The sequence below is a fragment of the Schistocerca serialis genome, chromosome 6, assembly GCF_023864345.2.
Source record: "Schistocerca serialis cubense isolate TAMUIC-IGC-003099 chromosome 6, iqSchSeri2.2, whole genome shotgun sequence".
Taxonomy (NCBI): Eukaryota; Metazoa; Arthropoda; class Insecta; order Orthoptera; family Acrididae; genus Schistocerca; species Schistocerca serialis.
This window is the reverse complement of record NC_064643.1, coordinates 199,501,387-199,523,665: the sequence shown is the minus strand read 5'-3', so window position 1 is coordinate 199,523,665 and position 22,279 is coordinate 199,501,387. Positions and strand designations below refer to the sequence as shown.

Sequence of the window (22,279 nt, the reverse complement as noted above, 5' to 3'; positions counted from 1 at the left end):
CTTCGTTAGCCGCGGGCGTCTGTCACCGCCGTAACCGCCCGCTGCCGGCCGTTGTCCACTCTCCAAACGTCAAAAAAGAAACCCCCGAAACGAGGCGGCCGCGCCACTATCGGCTAGTCCCGTTACGATCCCGACGTGGCTGCTCCGGTGTCCAATTAAATCCGTGCGAGGCCAGCCCCGTAAAAAAAGGAGCCACAAGAACTCACGCATAGGTTTTTTCGAATCTGGGGCGCCGTCGCGGGGGCGAATGGAACCGTCTTTGATCTTTACGACGAACGAGATGTGACATGTGATCGACTTGGCGGGCTGGTTCCTGGCGGACACTGGTGGGCTGTTCTCCCGTGGCAGACCTCGTGCTACATTTGGCGGGACGCCAGTCTTAGCCAATCCTCTCCGATTTTCGTCCAACCAGAACATAACGGGTAAGGTAGTTTCGGAAACGTCATTTCCGAAAATAACAAACGCACTCCCAAAATAAACTCAGGGGACAAAACATTACTCACTCCTTAAAAAATGTACGCCAGTTGCTTCAGAGCACCATAGGTTGTGCAGGTGATGCGGTTATCTATAAGAAGATTACAATGCCAGAAAACTATAGCGACCTGCAGAAACAGCTGTGGAGGATGGACGATTAGTGCAGGGATGCTCAGCTGAATATGAACATAAGAATAAGATGTATATACTAAGATGGTATCTGTCCTTTCTGAGACGGCCGGTGTGGGTTTCGCAGGAGGTGAGCCAGAGATACATTCCCGCAGTCGCGCTATCCTCTGTGCCCTCGATGGCTCAGATGGATAGAGCGTCTGCCACGTAAGCAGGAGATCCCGGGTCCGAGTCCCGGTCGGGGCACACATTTTCATCTGTTCAAATGGTTCAAATGGGTCTGAGCCCTATGGGACCTAGCTTCTGAGGTCATCAGTCCCCTAGAACTTAAAACTACTTACACCTTACTAACCTAAGGACATCACACACATCCATGCCCGAGGCAGGATTCGAACCTGCGACCGTAACGGTCGTGCGGTTCCAGACTGTAGCGCCTAGAGCCGCTCGGCCACTTGGGGCAGCTTTCCATCTGTCCCTGTTGACGTATGTCAACGCCTGTAAGCAGCTAAGGGTGTTCATTTCATTGTAATTTCAGAATAATGTGTGCCCAAATGAAATGGAAACTACACCGAAGAGCCAAAGAAACTGGTACCTCTGCCTAATATCGTGTAGGGCCCCCACTAGCACGCAGGAGTGCCGTAACACGACGTGGCATGGACTCAACTAATGTCTGAAGCAGTGCTGGAGGGAATTGACGCTATGAATCCGGCAGGAATGTCCGTAAGTCCATAAGAGTACGAGGGGTGGAGAGCTCTTCTGAACAGCACGTTGCAAGGCATCCCAGATATGCTCAATAGTCTTCATATCTGGGGAGTGTAGTCAACAGAATTTTTTAAACTCAGAAGAGTGTTGCTGGAGCCACTCTGTAGCAATTCTGGACATGCGAGGTGTCTCATTTTCCCGCTGGAATTGCCCAAGTCCGTCGGAATGCACAATGACATGAATGGATGCAGGTGATCAGAGAGGATACTTACATAAGTGTTACCTGTCAGAATCGTGTCTTGACGTAACAGGCGTCTCATATCGCTCCAGCTTGTGACGCCACTTCCTTTGGACGCAAAACTGAAAATATGAAATAGTACCCAAAACCTAATAAAAGCCCCAAAATCCAAGAACCCAATTTTAAGTCCCACTGGAATAACATCACTAGAGTCGTAGCAAGTATATATAGAAAAGAAATCTAGTATAAAGTGATTAATGTTTTGCAATGGAAAAGAAAAGAAATAGAACCCATTAGTTTCAAATTAAAATAATAGTAGATCGCAAAGTAGTGTATCTATAGATCACGGAATAGAACGGGTGAACTCAATGAATACTCCTTGTGAGTACTCTTTGAGGACACTGCGTAATACAGAAGACAAAAGTCATACATTGTTAATCTGCTGCTGGTGCTTGCTGGATCAGGTCGTATCTCAACGTATGCTCTTGTATGTAGGCGCGACGAGATTGTTTTTATGCATTTTTGGAAATTTTGCGATCTGTTAGGAATCATTTAACTTGAAATAGGTAGATCAGCAGCCTTGAATGTATCATTACGGAAAGCCAAAGGAAAAAAATAGCAGAACTTGTCTTACACTGATTATCATACAGGGCAGACTGAACTTTGCCCCAAAAGTAATAAATTGTTGGCAATTTACCGACATAGGAAGTGAACATTGGTATTGAATTGCGAGGAAGTACTGAAGTTTCGTTAAAGTAGCAAAAGAAATCTAGATCTTGTCACAAACTCTTTGACGGAAACTTGTGTAACTAATTCCACCCAGCTTAGGGAAAAGTTACACAGTGATAGGAAGTGAATAGTATAGAATAAACCAGCATAAAGTGGATTTACCGTGTGAAATTTCTTTCAAACCATTTAATATTGTGTGTTTATGAAATATTTATTTGTGCGACGATATAGATCAAGTAACAAAGCGCAGCATGAATAAATATTCTTTGCCGCGTTAGAAAAATATTGTACCGATTCGAACTATTAAGCTTACGTAAACTGAAAACTTTAGGGGAGAAACTTTTGCCCTACATGGACTGTAGCCATAATTAGTACAAGGATAGCCATTGGTGTGCAAATACGTGTAGCTGTGCTCGTACACGTTGGGGAGCATATAATTTTTTGAAGTGGTCGGTATCACTGATACGCACTCGGCGTGAATACAGTGCAGCAGGACAGATTTTCTTTATGTAATGTTCCTCATAAGACAATATTACCGCTAGTTGGTCACAGCACGAATTTCATCAACGAACATTTCCAGTGTATCTTGTAAGTAGGCTGTTTAGGTTTTCTTATTGGCAACGCCACGTAGCGCTCCGTATGAAAATCACTGGCTGTGCTGTATTTGTCTCTGATTTTGTTCCATCGTGTCTAACTTTTGAAGATTTTGTTCCATTGTGTCTAACTTTTGAAGCTTTTGTCCCATTTGTTGTATTAATTGTAACAACAATGCACAGGTGTCTGAAACATGTTCCTCAGTGCTTTTCGGCAGCGAATTTGCACCGGCAACATTCACATTTTGACAAGCAGTGACTGTGTCTTGACTTATTTGAGAAAACTGAGAGGACCCAAAACCTGAATCTACAGTATTTGCGAGATTGTATCCTGTCATTTCGGTTTCCTGAGGCGAGCTGTTGCTGACCGATCGATCGATAACGCTTCCCTGTTCACTAACTGATTCACTGTCTACGCCATTATTTGCCGCCCACTCCATTTCCCTATGCACAATTACCAAATTACTAGTTTGAACATTAGTTAATTCATTACACGGTGGCGCTAACACACTGCTTTCGTCTTCACTGTCATTTCTCAGTTTACTTTGGAGCCTAGTATTACGTTTTTCACACGCCATTAATGTCACAATATTTCACACGACAACACAGAAAAACACAATTTGAAGAGCAAAAATAAGAGAACACATTAGCATAGCACTGAAAATAATATCTAGTTAATTGCAAGTGCGGCTGCGAAATACTTGGTGCAAATCTACATGCATGCCACAACTGTTTTACTGTACAAGAATAAAAAACTGCAACTGCAAAGGAAATTCTCTCTACAATTATGTGCTAGCAATAAACAAAGGCTGCACTAATTGCACAAACTACAAGAAAAAATCAGAAGATTTCAGTGAGGTATCCTGGCAGGGTCGGCATATGAAACGTCCCCTTAGAACAATTATACATGACTGTGTTTAAACTGACACAATATTTTTAGCGCGACGCAATCTGACATTCAAAAATCCCTACAAAAGAATGGCCCTGCCTGCAAATCACTTACCTCACAATAATCTTGTTTATTCGAACTACTGCAATACAGCGAGCGCCACTACTACCAGCTAAATAAAAGATTCAAACTACGGAAGGCACTAACTACTGATAGGCATAGTTAGCAAATGAAAGATTTTAATAGAGAACAAACAATGTATTTACCTGAATAGTCATCAAAAGTCATAATATACATAGCGGTTCATGACATCCAGTCTTACAAATTTCGAAATTCCACCATTTCTCTTCCCACATCCACCAATGCTGGCGGCTCACCTCCAACTGCGCAACGCTACGCGCTGTTAACATCCAGCTGCCCAACACTACAATGGCCAACAACAATGCAAACCAGCCACAGACTGCACACAGCACAGCCAGTGATTTGCATACGGAGCGCTACGTGGCGTTACCAATAAGAAAACCTAAACAGCCTACTTACAATCCTAAGAGGAGCAGTTACAAGCTGCGTCCATGGATTCGTGAGGTTGTCTCCATACATGTACACATTTCCAGTCATCAACAGTCCAATGTCGGTGTTGACGGATCAACAGTCCAATGTCAGTGTTGACGGGCCCAGACGAGTCATAAAGCTTTGTGTCGTGCAGTCATCAAGAGTACACGAGTGAGCTGTCGGCTCCGAAAGCCTATATCGATGATGTTTGGTTGAATGGTTGGCACGCTGACACTCGTTGATGGCCCGGCAGTCAAATCTCCAGCAGTTTGCGGAAGGGTTCCACTTCTGTCTCGTTGAACGATTCTCTTCAGTCGTCGTTGGTCACGTTCTTGCAGGACCTTTTCCCGGCCGCAGCGATTGCGGAGGTTTGATGTTTTACCGGATTCCTGATATTCACAGTACATTCGTGAAATGGTCGTGCGGGAAATTCCCCACTTCATCCCTACCTCGGAGACGCTGTGTCTCATCGCTCATGCGCCTACTATGACACCACGATCTTGATAACCTGCTATTGTAGCACCAGTAACCGATATAACAACTGCGCCGGACACTACCGCAGCGCCGTATTCTGCCTTTTTATGTATCTCTGTATTTAAATACGCGTGCCTATACCAGTTTCTTTGGCGCTTCAGTGTACGATTACATGTAAAGAAATTTTAATAACGGTATTACAATTACAGTTCATGTGCAACATTACAACTATACATCTTTGCCACTGACATTTATACACTGATCCTGGCGCGTTGGAAGGGAGTAGATGGTTCCGGTGTAGAAACTCATGGGTTGCTGATGCATCCAGTTTTCATGGTGTCCTGACTTCTTTGCTACAGGTTAACCTCTGACCTTCAAAAGATTCTTATGAAATAATATATACTGCAACAGTCACTTATTACTAATATTTTGGTAGCACGGCGTGTTCCCGCAGCGTGCTGTCATCACCAGGTGGATCTATAGTTACTTATACATCGTAATCAATATGTAATGAGGTTATGTGTGGAAAAAGAGGCCTGTTCAGGAATATAAATATGTTACAGTGTGTACATACGTGATAAGCACGATTAGTCATGTTGTTAGAGCATTTACTTACATTTTTGTTGGTAATTTCGTTGTCTGGTACACAGAGCACATAACAAGTACATTACAACTCAACACTTCCACAACCATTTGCTTACATCAATCCAAAAAGTCTTAAAAGCTGCAGTGCACAGTGAAGATGAAATATTTATATCGAGATGTATTTACGTTATGGCAAATATTAGGTGAGTAAATGGCAAAGATAATTTTTTCTCGATGAAATTGGCATTCAACACTGGAGAAGTTTTTAAAGAAGTTAATATTATGATACTAAATGATGAACTTGGAAGTGATAATGTGGAACGAAATGGCAACAAGAAATGAGAAAATTTCTGCGAAGTCATTAACTCCGCTGCTGCAGCTCGTGATACCATCACTCCATCTCTCGGCCTCTCGGCATACACATTCAACCCCCTGGGACTACATACAACACCGCTAGAACAAAATTCTCCTTTTCAATTGGGTATATCATAAAATGTGAAGCACTGCGCATAAATTTTCGAAGATATCAACTACTGTATCCTTATACTATCACTGGTAACGGTAACTACCGTAAAATATCTGGGGCGATATGTAGTGGAAAGACCGCATGAAACCAACTGCAGGAAAAGCAGATGCAGAATGAGATTCACTGGAAGAATCTTAAGGATCTGTAATTCACCTACCAAAAAAGTGGCTTGCAAAACACTTTTCCGCCCGATTCTTGAGTATTACTCATCAGTGTGGGACACATATAAAATTGAATTAATAGAAGAGACAGTGAAGATCTTACGAAGAACGGCACACTTCGTTGCGTGATGACTTAGGGATTACCGTCACGAACAACTTAAATTTGAACCATGACATAGAAAATGTTATAGCAGGCCCTGGTGGCCGAGCGGTTCTAGGCGCTACAGTCTGGAACCGCGCGACCGCAACGGTCGCAGGTTTGAATCTTGCCTCGGGCGTGGATGTGTGTGATGTCCTTAGGTTAGTTAGGTTTAGTTCTAAGTTCTAGGGGACAGATGACCTTAGAAGTTAAGTCCCACAGTGCTCAGAGCCATTAGAACCATTCGAAAATGTTATAGAGAAGGCGAACCAAAGACTGCATTTTATTGAAGAAAGTCTCAGCAGATTCAACAACTGTCCAAAGACTGCGTTTTAGTGATAAAAGTCTCAGCAGATCCAACAATTCTACAACAGAGACTGCCTACACTATGCTTTTCCGTCTGCTAGAGAATTGCTGCGCGGTATGGTATCCTTATCAGACAGGGTTGACGGAGCACGTGGGAAAAGTTCGAAGAAGGAAAGCTAGTTTTGTATTATCGCAAAATAGGGGAGCAAGTGCCACGTGCCACGTGCCACGTGAACTGGGGTGTTATTATTAAAACAAAGGCGTTATGGTGAGATGTTTTCACTAAAGTTCAATCACCATGTTTCTGCTCCAAATGCGAAAACATTTTGTTGGCTCGCACCTATATAGGGAAGAATGACCATCCTGATAAGCTAAGGGAAACCAGTGTTCACACGGAAAGACTGAGGAGTTCGTTTTTACCATATGTTATTAGAGAGAGGAACGATCGAAAAACAATCTAAGATTGGTTCTGTGAAGCCTTTGCCAAGCGATTGGATCTGTACTGTAGTGTAGTAATGTAGATGTAGTCGATGCGACAGCTTTACGGACATGCTCAACAAATTCCAGCGACAGATTTATAAGATAGGCGTTGCGCTTCACAAAGAGGTTTCATACTGATATTCCGAAAGAGCATGTCTCTTGAAGAGTCGGTCAACAAGTTACTTTCTCCCCATATGTCTCACGAAATGATCACAAAAAGAAAATCCGACAAATTAGAGCCAACATGATTTACCAACAGTCATTAATCCCACGCGTCAGTCATGATTCGAAGACAGAAAATGGGAAGCGATAGCGGTTCAGAAGTACGCTCCACCACACACCGTAAGGGGTATTGCTTGGTGGAGATATTGTACCACATGGTTGTGAGACACTCCACCGCTGATATAATTCATGGCATCATACAAGGTGTAACAAGTACAAGTGCAGATTTTTTATATGTGGTGCCTTAAGTCTACACACATCTGTGAGTGGGTGTTTTTCTCTGTGTAGAATGAAATTTTACGACCTGAAGTATTCTGCACGGTCGTAACTGCATCACTAATTGAACTACGCTTGTCAGTGTTGATCAATTGTTTTGCGTCTATGCGTCCACACTTCACTACCTGACCTGTTGCCCAGAGGAAAATAGCATTAATGGATTGCTGTTACCACATGTACTTCGAGGTACTAACCAACCTAAAAACATACTACACCTAATAGCTATAACTACTAGTCTGCAAATGAAGAAAATACTGATGTAATGTTATTCAGTACACCGTCCTCAGTCGTCAATGTAAATATCTACACCTATGCGTGTTACACCCTTTACGCCTTGGAGACGTGACAGAATAGCTGATATGAACCATTACGTTTGGATTTTCCCGTAACCACGCCACGAATAATGTTGCCTAATTTGTTGGTGTAACAGCACAGACTGCCCATTGTATCTACAAGGGACGCTATACCAGCTGCAGCCATGTAACACGGCTCGAGGACGGTGGTCGTAAAAAGATCCTGACTACACTGACTGTAAACGATGGTCAAGCATTGTCAATGACAACTGGTTTCAGATCTGGCAGGAATTGGTGCTGACTGTGAGTGCAGGTCCATATCAGCCAGCTTACGAGGAAACATTACGAAGGTAATAGCACGAAGTGGGTAATTGGAGTACGGTACATCGCAAAAGGCCACTGCCCGCAGCGGCACACAAGAGCTGCAAGTCTTCAGTGAGGCATACAGCGCAGAAACTGCGCAGTAGCTGACTGGAGGCGTGTAAAGGGTCGGACGAATCGCGATGAGACATCTTTACAATTAATTAGTTGTCGAGTGCTGCGACGGCCAAATGAGGCGTTTTAATCCATATTTTATAGAATGCACAGCTCAGGTCGGATTTATTTCTACGATATTTCAAGCATGTTTTCTCTACCATAAATTTAGCCGCTCATTCAGGTCACCGTGAATATGAATCAGGTTATTTATTTCAATATTGTTTTTTGTGGTCTTCACTCCGATGACTGATTATATGCAGCCCTCCATGTTAGTATATACTGTTCAAGCCTCTTCATCTCCCCACATCCTTCGTAATCTGCTTACAGTATTCATCTGTTCGTCTCCCTCTACGATTTTACCCTCCCACTCCCACCCCCACCCCCACGCGCACACACACACATTTCCCTCCATCTCTTGATGGTTCAGAATGTTTCCTGTCAACCGATCCCTTCTTTTAGTCATGTAATGCTACAAATTTCTTTTCTCTCCAGTTCTACTCATTAACTCCTCGTTGGTTATATAATCTACCAGTCTAATCTTCAGCATACCCTTCTGTAGTTCCACAATTCAAAAGCTTCTATTCCCTTTCTGTCTAAACTGTTTGTCGTTCAGCTTTCGCTTCCATACATGGCTACGCTCTGGACAATTACCTTCAGAAAATACTTCCTAGCAGTTATATCTCTATTCGATGTTAACACATTTCTCTTCTTCAGAAATGGTTTTCTTGCTATTGCCAGTCTATATTTTATATCCTCCCTACTTCAACCGTCATCAGCTACTTTGCTCTCCAAATAGCGAAGCTCATCTACTACTTTAAGTGTCTCGTTTCCTAACGTAATTCCCTCAGCATCACCTGATTTAATTCGACTAAATTTCATTATCCTTGTTTCACTTTCGTTGATGTTCATCTTATATTCTCCCTTCAAAACACTGACCATTCCATTCAACTGCACTTGTAAGTCCTTTGTTGTCTCTGAATTACAATGTCACCGGAAAATCTCCAAAGTTTTTATTTATTCTTCCCAAACTTTATTCCTACTACAAATTTTTATTTGGTTTCCTTTACTGCCTGCTCAGTGCACAGGTTGAATTCCATCGGCGATAGTCTACAACCCTCTCTCACTTCCTTCCCAATCACTTTTTCATGCCCCTCCACTCTTATAACTGCCACCTGGATCTCAAATCAAGTTTTAAATAACCTTTCACTCGCTATATTTTACTCCTTCTGCTTTCAGAATTTCAAAGAGGGTATTCCAGTCAACGTTGTCAAAAGCTTTCTCTAAATCTACAAATGCTATAATCGTCTGCTATCTTCTAAGATAAGGAGTAGGGTCAGTTTTGCCTCGCGTGTTCCTGCATTTCTATGAAATCAAAACTGAACTTCTCCACGGTCAGCTTCTATTAGTTTTCCATTCTTCTGTAAGAAATTCGTGTTAGTATTTATTAAACTGGCGGTCCGGTAATATCCACATCTGTCAGCAACTGCTTTCTTTGGCATTGGTATTATTGTAGTCTGACGCTATTTCGCCTGCCTCATACATCTTGCACCCCAGATGGAAGAGTGTTGTCATGGCTGGCTCTCCCGAGGCTGTCAGTACTCCTGACGGAATGTCGTCTGCTCCCGCGGCCTTGTTTCACCTTAGGTCTTTCAGTGCTCTTTCAGGTTCTTCTCGCAGCATCGTATCTCCCCTTTCATCTTCATCAGCGGCCTCTTCCATTTATATATTATATATTTCAACATTGTCGTATAGTCATCATACCCGCTGATTGTAGCTCAATGATGCTGAAATGCGTCGGGAGAAAACGTGAATAACAGGAGGATCTGAATCCCACAAGGAAAATCGAGTGATGCGGTAGAAAAAAAGAAACTCTTTTGAGTGTAACGTAGACATGCTGCTTGCTGCTGGTGGCAGGAGGTTGATCGTTACACGGTAGACAGCAAAGCGTAAGCCGGCAGCTTAGCGGGCGCTCGCGACGTAAATCAGCTTTCACCCGCTGCTCGCCTCAGCCAATTTCCGGACCGTGTCTAGGTGTCACACCGTCGTCTTGCGTCACCGCCGCATTAGCAAGAAATCGTAATTAAATGGCACTCTCAGAAAAAACTTTTAAAATGAAGCCAAAAGTCATAGCTGCACTGCAGTAGAAAGCGTCTTAAAATGCCAGGTGTACCCAGCGCCAATTGACAGGCAACAAAAATAAATAACCTGTAAATGGCATGTAATTTTAACTATGTATTGATTTAAATCTACCGCCATGGAGGGCAGTGCTTCGTCATGCGATTAAGTAATTAGAAAATGGAGCACACAGCTGCAGAAGTGACTGCTGAATTTCAGTAGCAATGAAAGAAACTCCTCTCTCTCTCTCTCTCTCTCTCTCTCTCTCTCTCTCTCTCTTTGTTTCTGTACTAGATCACATTCATATTTGGCCTATCAACGTAGGTATAGCGAAACCTCTGTCCAACTTCCCACTGCTCATCTCGAAACCTAGAACTGAAAATATTTTTAATCGAGTGCTGATTGTGCATTTAGACCACATGCCCCTCCCGCCAAAGCTGATCTTCCAGCAAACACTCCAAAGTTTGTTATACTTCGTGCGTAGGAATTCCTAATAGGGTGTAACAGGTATAAGTACAGATATTATACGTAGTATCCCAATATTTAGTGCGATGGTTGTTTCTTCTCTCCGTCGAAAAGTCTTCCAAAGAACACATCACAAACTTTACGACCTGATGTTTTCTCCGCAGTCGTAACCGCAGCACTAAGTCGACTACGCTTGTCAGCATAGACTAACCATTTGGTGTACCTGCATCCACACTGCAGCACCTGACCTGCTGCCCAGGGAAAGTAAACATTAATTGGCTTGCTCTTGCCACTGTACTTGGATGTACTAACCAACCTAAAAACATATGACTTCTAATAGCTATAATTGTTAGTCTGCAAATCAAGTAAATACCGGTGTGATACTGCTGAGTATACCGTCTTCAGTCACCAACAGAAATATCTGCCCTTATAGCCCTAACACACTGTACAGACTTCATGCGAAAAATGAATATGAGATACTTCAGGTGGAAACAGATCATTTCACAGACTTGGTTCTCATAAGAGCATCAGTAGGTTGCACACAGAGTGTAGGGAGGACAGCCGTTTTGAAGAGAGCGAACAGAAATAAAAATACCAATTTTAACAGATATGTTGAGCACGTCACGCCGTCTAAATAGTAAGAAGAGATATAAATTCATTTAAAATCAGTATTAGTGAAGGCGATTTCTAAACGTAAATTTGTTGGAAGGGTTCTAGGAAAATCCAATGTGTCTGTAAAGGAAATGCTGGTGGCATACAAGACTGTTGTGCAACCAATTGTAGAGTACTGTTCAAGTGTTTGTAGCCTTTCTTATAGCAATGACAACAAGCAGTGAACGAAATCAGAAACGTGCCGATAACTTAGTAACAGGTTGGAATGGTGTACATGAAGGTGTGATAGAAATGCTCAGATAACTTAAGTAGGGATCCTTAAACTATGACGACGTTCGTTTCACGAAACGCTGTGTGCCAAAATTTGAAGAACCTGTATTCGAAGTAGACATTGCGACAATTATAAGGCTACCACCGTATATCTCGAGTATAGATCGTGTGAATACGGTGAGAGAAATTAGGGCTCTGCGGAGGAATATAAGCATTTGGCCCTCGCTCAGTACTTGACTGGAATAGGAAAATATGGATATTACTTGTACGACCTACGCATCACCATGCACTGTACAATGGCTTGCGTAATATACATGTTGATAAGAACACTGTGGGCGGAGGCCTTAATATTTTTGCTCATAAGTGTATGTGTTGTAGTTCTCAAAGGGGTAAGGGAATTGTCCGGAAATGTATTTGTGGTATCGTCCAGAGATCGCGCAGCCACACCAAAGTCGGCAACGTTAATCGATACCACAAACAACAGCGAGGGCTCGCAATGACGTATGGGAAGCGCTCATGAAGATCACAGCTCTTCCACATTACAGTAGCTCTTTAACACTGAGGTCAATGTAGTATTGAAAATGCAAGAGCTCAGCCCCATCTCGAGACCTCAGCTACAGCAGCCAGCATCATCGTCTAGGACAAACCAGTACTTAAGGTTTCAAATGAACTTGCACTGTCCGCAGCTCGTGGTCGTGCGGTAGCGTTCTCGCTTTCCACGCCCGGGTTCGATTCCCGGCGAGGTCAGGGATTTTCCCTGCCTCGTGATGGCTGGGTGTTGTGTGTTGTCCTTAGGTTAGTTAGGTTTAAGTAGTTCTGAGTTCTAGGGGACTGCTGACCATAGATGTTAAGTCCGATAGTGCTCAGAGCCATTTGAACCATTTTTTTTTTTTTTTTGAACTTGCACTGTTCTTACTGTTGAAAATTGAACCTCGTTATATAGTGCATCAAATGACGTTTCCCTAATCCAGTACTCCTGTCGCGAAGTTAAGTAAATCTTTTATTTATTTATGTAATAAAGTGAACCATTATTTGATGTGTTCTAGTTGAGAAGCCTCCTTCCAGAGCAGTCAAACAACCCGCAGTAGTGGCCAAACGAAAGTACATAGTTTCGCCTGGTCACAGCGGTATTCTTATACGCTTAAGAGCCAAAGAAACTGGTACATCTGCCTAATATAGTGTGAGGCCCCCGCGAGCAATCAGAAGTGCCGCAAGACGACCTGACATTATTAAATGTCTGAAATAGTGCTGGAGGGAACTGACGCCATGAATCCGGCAGGGCTGTCCATAAATCCGTAAGAGTAAGAGGTGAGGAGATTTCTTCTGAACAGCACGTTGCAAGGCATTCCAGATGTGCTCAAGTCTGGGAAGTACGGTGGCCAGCGGAAGTGTTTAAACTCAGAAGAGTGTTACTGAAACCACTCCGTAGCAATTCTGGACGTGTGGGATTTCGCACTCTCCTGCTGGAATTGCCCAAGTCCGCCGGAATGCACAATGGACATGAATGGACGCAGGTGATCAGACAGGATCCCTAACTACAGGATGCTTACATAGGTGTCACATGTCAGAGTCGTATCTAGATGTATCAGGCGTCGCACATCACTCCAACTGCATACGCCCCACACCATTGTAGAGCCTCCACAAGCTTGAACAGTCCCCTGCTGACATGCAGGGTCCATGGATTCTTGAGGTTGTCTCCATACCCGTACATGTTCATCCGCTCGATACAATTTGAAACGAGACTCGTCCGACGAGGAAACATGTTTCCAGTCATCAACAATCCAATGTCGGTGTTGACGGGCCTTAAATCTTGACAACCTGCCATTGTAGCAGCAGTAACCGATCTAACAACTGCACCAGACTCTTGATCTCTTATATAGGCGTTGCCGACCTCAGCGCCTTATTCTGCTTGTTTACATGTCTCTCTATTTGAATACGCATGTCTACACCTGTTTCTTTGGCGCTTCATTGTATTTATCAACCGAGTCAGTTCACATCAGGGGGTCTTTTGCTGATCAAAGTGTGTCCAGTGACTTCTCTTTGTATTTTAGTAGAAGCAGCGTCTCGTTATTGGCAATATGTTTGAAATTGCCTGTTCTTCGCTTTTCGTGTTATATTAGTGTCACCTGGTACGTCAGCGTCATATGGGGTCACTAAATAAATTTTTGACGACGAAAAATCGCTATCTCCCATTTGCAGAACAGCTTATTAGTTGATTAAAATATTAAAGATGAGGTGCAACTGCTGAGTACTTGTAGCAATCCGGGGGAATTTTTTGACTCAGCTAGCATTTATGCAGAAAACCGTAGGGGAGCGTGATACAGGTTTCGGGCATCACCAGTTCTGCCACGAGCTGTATGAACCGGACACTTTACGCCCTCGATCAGACCTACCAGGTTAGTTTTATCTCCAAACCGGGCTACTCAAGGAAGGAGCTGCGGCGGGGAACTGGTTTTAAAAAAGCGTAAGGTAGGTCGCTGCAGATGAGGACTGCAATCAAATACACAAAAATAAAGTGGCTGTCACAGAAGTGAGGCGAATGCAACGAGGCGTCAGCCCAGTGCGTCGATTTCGCGGGGCTTTCAACACAAATGCGGGTGAGCGCGGACACTGCCAGCAGAGACTCGGGGAATGGACAGCGCCCGGTAGGTAGGCTACACGCAACGCAACCTCTAGCTCACCCAACTCCGCTTTATGTTATTAGCATACTTGACCGCCGTGGACGGCAGATGCTACTTGTCGCACCACTCGAGCGTTTATAACAGTTTTTATACGATGTGCCATTCCGGCTCAAAAGAAGTATTAAGATCAGTGCGAAAGCTGGTAGTTACATATGTTTAACATTAGACTTTCCCGTCGCATTACATCTGACTGTATCATACATTTCAGATTCCGACCTTCCTGAAGAGATAAAACTTGAGCTCCACTATTTTCGATTTTCTTAACACAATGACCTTATAGTAAACGCTCGGATGACCTTTCTGCGGCTACCAGCAGGGGCACCAGGAGCGCTTTCCTCCAACTACGAGCGTCTTCCCGCACACGCGTATTGCCTGCTCCCGGCATGATAAATTCCGACGCCGCCACGCGATTATCGTCAGTCGCGCCTTGCAGCAGTGACAGCAGCAGCTACCACCACCTGATGATGTCGACCAGTTGAATCGATGAAATATTGTGCGAGTTACACAATACGATCCGGCGGCAAACTCGAGAAGCGTATTTGCAACAAAGCATGAAAATTAACAACATATATTCTTGTTTTGATTTTATATATTTCCGACCCGAGGGTCCTTACAGCCATTTACATAATATTTGGTATATCTAACAGAACATGACAGCAAAGGGCAAAACATTTGCCATAAGGGCAATAAAAACTATGCAACATGATAAAATATGAGTGTAAAACGTGGATTCATTGCGTTACAAGGACAAGGTCATTAGTAACTACAAATAATGAAATATTTAACGGTCTTATACATAACTAGTGGACAACAGACATTGTGGAATAAAAGACCAAAACACAAATTACAATGCACAATATTACAATCAGAAAAATTTAAATTGTCAATATAAAACATTATTTACAATGATGTGTAATACGTAAATGTGTTGTTAGGACATTGCATGCCGCATGTCAGCCTCAGTCTGGATCACGGACGCGCTAACTGCACCAGTTTAAGATGCGTACGTTTTTGCTGGCCTTTGCGATCATACGTGGGTAAGTGACGAACTAGTGTGTTGGCATAAAAGCTTTCACACATAGATCGGGTCACCTCTGGAACAGTCATTAAAAATGGTTCAAATGGCTCTGAGCACTATGGGACTTAACTGCTAAGGTCATCAGTCCCCTAGAACTTAGAACTACTTAAACCTAACTAACCTAAGGACATCACACTCGTCCATGCCCGAGGCAGGATTCGAACCTGCGACCGTAGCGGTCGCGCGGTTCCAGACTTTAGCGCCTAGAACCGCTCGGCCACTCCGGCCGGCGAACAGTCTTTATTTGTAAGTCATTGTAAATAGCGGTATTCCTAACGAACCATGAAGCATTTAATATGATTCGCACTGCCTTGATTTGAACAACCTGAAGTTTGTGGAGATTCGAAGACACTGCATGTCCCCGTATGGTGCACGCATATAACATGACTGATCGTATCATCGACTTATAAAGTAGGAGACTGATTTTCCAGTTTAGAGAAGGCTTTCTGTTTATTAAAGGATACAAGGCGGCTAATATACTGTGTCAGGCAAGAAATGCGAGAAAGCTAAGATCCTTATAAAAACATCGTTCTCTGATGATCGTTTCAGTTTGATATAAACAAGGAATATTTACCCTAGAATGCAAATTAAGTTGCAGGTCGAATTGTATTTGCTTATTGTGCCACTATGCGAGACATACAACGCTAACAATCTCCGTTCAGAATTCAAATGGCGCTTTCTGCAATTTTAGAAAAGCAAATAAGTCTTATGCTAGTCATTCCAAGACACGAAAGTGAGAAGGTCATACTTAAAACAGGTTTCACAGCAAACAGACTGTTTAAGGACATTTACTTTGGTGTGATTCATCTTTACGATTGGAACCTTATGGGCATTCAGCATTACTTTATTAATATACTATTTCTCCTGTTTCCTGGCCTTATCGCATGTCCTCACAGGGTTGGCATGTTAATCTGCATTTGGTGAATAGTAGAGATTGCCCAGATGCTTTGCTTGTCCCCACCAGTTTCCCCTGAGACGGAAAATGTGTACTCTATCTGTATGCGTGTTATCCCAGGTGAAAATGTGAGGACATGTTAGAAATGTTTCCGAATCCATTAACAGGGACAGGACTCGGGTACTAGATCATTATTCATCCAGACGGATGTGGGACACCGCCAATAAACCACATTTATGATCGCCGCAATACCGGCGTCGTAACTAATTTGCCGGGCAGTTTCGATCCCCGGACGACATCTCTCTCCGAATCCCGGAAGCAGCGTGCTAACGGCCGTTACTGTCCTGGTGGGTCATTTCAGCAATATACTCTTATGAAGAAACAGTCAATCTTCGTTGCAGGGATGCATTTATTATTTATTTACCAGTGACGTCTTTTACCTGATACAGGTATCTTCAGACTGGCTGAATATTATATGGTTTAGGTACCTGGGAGAAGGACCCAGCAAATAATTGCCCTCATCAAATATCTGGAAACATCATGCGGTGCCCTTGTTGAGGCACGCAACGTCGTCCAATGAATGTAAAACAGGATCAGGCACGCCTAGACTAGTCACCATGAAAACACGTCGTAGGTATAGTTGCTCATGTCAGGCCAATGCAAATAGCTGTTTATACTGACAGTATTTAATTCCCATGATCGTTTCCAAAATTATACAATTTCATCTACAGATGAAGTACGTACAGTGATCCAAAATGTAACCAAGTTGTAGTAAATTAGAAGTATTACCTGCTGCAAGCATAACGTATGCCAGTTCTTGTGCGCGCCTACTATAAAGTTCATGCTAGCCCAACTAAAATAGAAAAAAAGAAATTATTAGGGCCGGAGTTACTTTAATTTATTTGGAGCAGAGAAAAATTTTCCACCTGGGGAACATATTTAAACTTACCATGTCGTATCTCAAAATTGCTTTGCTCAATGAAATACCTTTTTTTCAGTGGGTACCAGTATACTTCGCTAGGAAAGGAATCTTTCCACGGATCAGTTTTGCATTGCGTTTGCTACGTATAAGCTCCGGAAGGTAACAAATTTTCTCTCAATTTTGTCCGTATTTAACTCGTAACAAATACGAATTTTAATTTTATTGCCACCAAAATTACGTAAAAATTCTGAAATTGTGACATGTCTATGCAGTGCTCAAAGCTCGTCAACAATCTGAATTTTAATTTTTTTCCCCCTTGAAGTGCTATTTTCGCGCTTGAAAACGTTTTCAGTTCGAGAAGTGGCAGGCTCAACACATTGCGCAGCGGAAGTGGCAACACAGTAGGAGCCAACAGTGGCGATACAGCTGTCATTGGCGTGTTGGTGGCGAGAGCAGTCCAGACCGCTCGCTGTCAAACGCCAACTAATTTAAACAGGGATATAATGCCCTGATCCACAATAAACAAATATTCCCGCCCAAGAATAACACTACTGGCGTAACTCATCGAACTTCCGACATTGCCAACAACTGCCAATCCACTGTTGCTACAGAAAAATACCCGCCACACCACTCTTTCTAACATTACTTCACTGCAGGTGTGTGTAATTTTAGATGGAGTTGGCTGTTTTTCTGTCGCAACAGTGGTTTTTCAGCTGCCTAATAGAAAACAGTTTTCTTCCTGCACACACACGATGTATAAGAATTGTATATTAAATTTATCTGTTGAGTGTAGGCGCCTAATGGTTGTGTGATTCCTGTCTGTGTTTCATGATGATGCCAGACCATAAGACTGTGCTTCGTTAGTGGGTGTACAAGACAGTTGGTAGTGACTTGCGTATTGGACAGATATGCTATACGTGGGGGCGTGAAGTGTCAACGAACATTTTCACTGTCACAAAAGTTGTTCCCAACGACGTACTCTATAATCCCTAGAAGATTAATGCAAAGTCTTTGAAACACTCCGTATATGCTATAAGAGCCTGTCGCAGACGATGCAATAGTACGTTTGAGCTCACGATCTGTTACGAAATGCAAGAAGGCTTGAAAACGATTAGCGTGTGGTTCAAAGATAGGCAGCATAAATTAATGAAATGCTCGAAAATAGTGAAACGATCCGAAATCGTGGCCGGCCGCGGTGGTCTCGCGGTTAAGGCGCTCAGTCCGGAACCGCGCGACTGCTACGGTCGCAGGTTCGAATCCTGCCTCGGGCATGGGTGTGTGTGATGTCCTTAGGTTAGTTAGGTTTACGTAGTTCTAAGTTCTAGGGGACTGATGACCACAGAAGTTAAGTCCCATAGTGCTCAGAGCCCTCCGAAATCGTTTGACTACACAATCTGCGATAAGCCTCTGGAGTCCCAATCGTCAAGTCTGTGCTCGAAGAGATTTAAATTGTAACTATTACATTAGAGATCTTGCCCTGAGTAAGGCCAGCGTCCGAGTGACAGCCATCGGAAAAATTCAAAGGATGTGTAAATTCGTCCGCAATGAATTTCTCATATAAATCCCAAGTCCTACCTCATCTTGAGTACTGGCACTCAATCACGAACCCTTGCTAATTCGATTCAAAGAAAAGATGCGTTTTTCATCCAAGTCCATTTAGTAAGTTCCTGTGGCCCATTTTGCTGACAATTTCCGATCGGCTGTTAATACAGCAAAGTATCTAATGTAAAATCACACATTGCTTACTGCTACAATTTCCGATCGGCTGTTAATACAGCAAAGTATCTAATGTAAAATCACACATTGCTTACTGCTAAAGACCTCAAATGCACATTTCTGGAGAGCCAAGCTCCATATTACGTCCCCGCAAGCACACATCGAACAACGATCATGACGAACCAGTCAGAGAAATCCGAACTCGTATTCTGGCTTACCCACAGTCATTGTTCCTGCGTCCCATTTGTGAAGGGCCAGTAAGGGGGGAAGTGATAGTGATAAGAAGCAAGGTGGCTGGCGATGGAAGGATGTCGTTCTGGATACAGCCAAACGTCGAGCCATCCGGGAGGACTGCATAAACTTTCCTATAGCACATATCTCATTTAAATTCAGTAAATAGAGTCTGTACTTCATTCAGCACCAAAAATTTATTTTTTCTTTGAAAGAGTTCGCGCTTGGAATGAAATTCGATACGTATTCACAAGTTGACGATAACGATCCAATAAATCTGACGGCAGCCAAAATACGCTGTGGTGTGGTATTGTCTCATTGTGTGTAGCAAATTGAGATTAGCTATCACACAATTACTAATTGGTGAAGGAGAGTTCAACAGAACGTTATTGACAAGAAAAAATTGCATTAACCGATATGTACGGCCGTCATCAGACATCAAACACCTAGTTTCATTAAAAACTGCGCAGCTCAAAGCCGCATGCGTCGAAATTTCTCCTGCTCTGTAACACTTTTAAGGCCTTCTTATTATTATTAAGAGAAATGTGTCCGCAGCTCGTGGTCGTGCGGTAGCGTTCTCGGTTCCCACGCCCGGGTTTCCGGGTTCGATTCCCGGCGGGGTCAGGGATTTTCTCTGCCTCGTGATGACTGGGTGTTGTGTGATGTCCTTAGGTTAGTTAGGTTTAAGTAGTTCTAAGTTCTAGGGGACTGATGACCATCGATGTTAAGTCCCATAGTGCTCAGAGCCATTTTTAAAGAGGAATGTGAAATCTGAATAGCCAGGACAACAGATCTAAAATATGTAAAAAAAAAAGCAAATATTATCGATCAGGATTTCCTCAGAAATATAATTGATTTGTGTGAAAGGTATATTAAATTTTAATTTCTGGAGTTAGATCTCGCGGAGTCAACTGAACATGTGAAGTGTACATTTGTTTCTGCAACACGGTCTTAGCAATGTTCTATAAGTAGCCTGAAACCAGGTCAAAGACCACAGTTTTAAAGTCATGCTTCCTTTTGTCAACTGAAGATGGAAACAGGTTGAAGTTGATTCGGTAGTCTATTTTTTAATATAGTTGTTATAGTACAAATATCGTACGGACGTAGGCTGTATTAAGAAAGGCAACATAAAAATCTTCATAATTCAATAAGAACTCATTCGTCACCTCGGCGTAGCAACAATCAGAATCTGGTAGGCCAAGGCTTTTATAATTTCATAACACATTCTATATTCAAATAGATTTACAGAATCAGATGACTTATGAAAAAAATGGAGATATGACCAAAAATTTGAGGCTGAATGATCCCACACACGTAGAACGGCGTATCGTGGACGGGGAGGTATTCTCAGTCAACATGTTTCACTGAAGGTAAAATCTTCTACACTGACGGGCCGCGTCATGTTCCTCTTCAGTTTCTTCTACACGATTGACGTTTCGACCATTCTGCTGGGCCCTTCTTAATGATATTCTAGCATTCAAGGTCGTACATAAAAACGTGATAATAAAGAATTTTTTATTTCTATGTTTTAGGGTTGGCATTTGTTTATAAACGTTAGGTTTTGTTTATAAACGACTTTGATTTTTTACATATGTGATTGGCGTTAACATCTGTTACAAAAAAAAAATTCTGAGCATATATCGGCAGGTTTTGAAATTTATCACTTTCACCCTTTTTCGTTGTTAGTTAGCAACATTGTTTCTGCGTGGGCTCTATTTCTGGTTCTTTGGTAGTCCAACAATTAGATTTTACAAATGTTTGCTTGCGAGGCTCATTGTTTTATAGTTTCAGGTGTCATCAGTAATTATGTGAACCTATGTTTTATGTTCGCGCGCGTGTCTGTGTATGAGTCTGTGTGTGTGTGTGTGTGTGTGTGTGTGTGTGTGTGTGTGTGTCAGCGCGCGCTCGCGCGTGTTGATCTGTCTGCAAGACTCTCATTGTCAAGATGGTGGATAACAGGGAAGTATGGATGAGTTAGTGTCACTAGGGAAGGTTGAAAGGAATACAGGTAGACATCCACATGTCCAACATTCAAAATTGATTTATTTACTGGTAAAGAGCAGTGTTGCAGAATAGGAAAGTAACAACTGAGGAACTGGCAACAGACGGGCAAGGAGGGAGTAGAAAACGATGGACTACGTACAGGCGCGGATCCAGGAAACGGATTTGAAGGGGAGGCGGTTATAGTTTTACTTCCTCTCCCTTTTCTACACCCACCCCACCAACTTCACCCCTCCCCCCAAATATAACACCGTCTCACCACTTTTAAAGTGTCACAGATACCTGCGGTTCTAATAACATTAACTATTTGATATAAGAATAAATGCAGTATATCGCTCTCGTATAACTTTCAAGAAATTCCAGTTCCGAGAACTACAACAAACTTCCAGCTCCGAGAGCTACAGCTGTTGGAAACTATTCGTCCAAAACTTTCAGAAGTATGTGTCACGCAACTGATTTAATAACTACAGTAGCAAAACTCTCTCACAATTTTAACAAATGGTTCAAATGGCTCTGAGCACTATGGGACTTAACACCCGAGGTCATCAGTCCCCTAGAACTTAGAACTACTTGAACCTAACTAACTTACGGACATCACACACGACCATGCCCGACGCAGGATTCGAACCTGCGACCGTAGCGGTCAATTTTAACAATTTCAAAATTTTCAGGCCTTAAAATCAAAGTGGGCATTCACCGTTACGATTACGAACACAGGCCTGTAGAATGTGCCTATGGGAATACTTTTTACATCTATCATTGCTGCCTACTACAACCCCTAAGTCTGTCGTTCTGTAAATGCCAATATTTTAGGTTGTTCTTTATTGACATCAAATGAAACAACAAGTTTTTTGTTACCAGGCACTGATTTATTTATATCACAATGCGTTTCGAAGGTCTAAACCTCCATCACCATGCGTTAGTGTGACATATTTGTGTTGTGCTATGATTTTGTGATAACTTGTGGCACTGTTCAGTGGAGAAACAAAACACTATTTCAGAACACGGTTTTTTTGACTAAAAATTAAACGTATATCTAAAGTAAGAT

The 22,279-nt window shown here is 42.7% G+C and overlaps 1 non-coding gene across 1 annotated transcript; it reads left to right on the top strand.

Annotated features, from left to right (window-relative positions):
• The first annotated feature begins 774 nt into the window (after positions 1-774).
• On the top strand, positions 775-849 carry Trnat-cgu (transfer RNA threonine (anticodon CGU)). The gene has a single exon. It is a non-coding gene; the product is annotated as a tRNA-Thr (tRNA).
• Positions 850-22,279: the final 21,430 nt, after the last annotated feature.